Source organism: Myotis yumanensis, unplaced genomic scaffold (assembly GCF_028538775.1).
Source record: "Myotis yumanensis isolate MYYU_CA2020_CCGP unplaced genomic scaffold, mMyoYum1.0.hap1 SCAF_1, whole genome shotgun sequence".
In the NCBI taxonomy this organism is placed as follows: Eukaryota; Metazoa; Chordata; class Mammalia; order Chiroptera; family Vespertilionidae; genus Myotis; species Myotis yumanensis.
The window spans coordinates 160,809,891-160,810,615 of record NW_027223752.1 but is presented as its reverse complement, the minus strand read 5'-3'; the positions used below and the strand labels follow the sequence as shown (position 1 = coordinate 160,810,615).

Genomic DNA, 725 nt, shown 5'->3' with positions numbered 1-725 from the left:
CTCACTTTCTCCCACCTCCATGTAATCTTCCTTACTTTCCCTCCTTAATTCCAAATGCATAACAGAAATTGCCAAACTATCACTCATTAGAGCATTTGAGATCTTGCTTCCTGGCAATTCTGGCTTAAATAAACTCTTATGAAAATTCTCCAGAGGTTTGGATAGTTGTTACATGAACACTATTTTAGGAAGCTCTCAATACTTTATGTGTAACTCAGTACCCCCTTAACCTGCCATCTGTGTTGTGATTTATTTTTATTTTATTTTTTTAAAATATGGAATAATTCATGAATCAGGGTGTCATTCTTGCATAAGGGCCATGCTAATCTTCTCTGTAGTGTTCCAGTTTTAGTATATGTGCTGTGAAGCCAGCGCTGTGTGTTGTAATTGAAAACACTAACGTAGCAAGTACAAACACTTCCACGAGTTTGCTTTCACTTGCAGTTCTGTAATTAACGTGGATGGTTCCGTTTTCTGTTTCTCCTTGTGTGGGTTTTCTGTAACCTTTTAAAATAGTCAAATTATTTATTTTATTAAATGTCAGGGCACATGGGTAATAAATATGACTGGAAGTGGAAGTGATGTGATTGCTGTAAGATGCATGACACAGATGAATTGATAAAGTGGTTTGGGAACTTTCCTGAAACCCTTAAAAACTTTTCCTGATCACAAATGTACGTATTTGAAGGTCTGTAGGTAAATGCTTCACAATAATATTTAAGAAT

At 35.6% G+C, this 725-nt stretch overlaps 1 non-coding gene across 1 annotated transcript; it reads right to left on the bottom strand.

Moving 5' to 3' along the window:
* Nucleotides 1–269: 269 nt before the first annotated feature.
* LOC139000048 (U6 spliceosomal RNA) lies at nucleotides 270–375 on the bottom strand. The gene has a single exon (XR_011469513.1). It is a non-coding gene; the product is annotated as a U6 spliceosomal RNA (small nuclear RNA).
* Nucleotides 376–725: the final 350 nt, after the last annotated feature.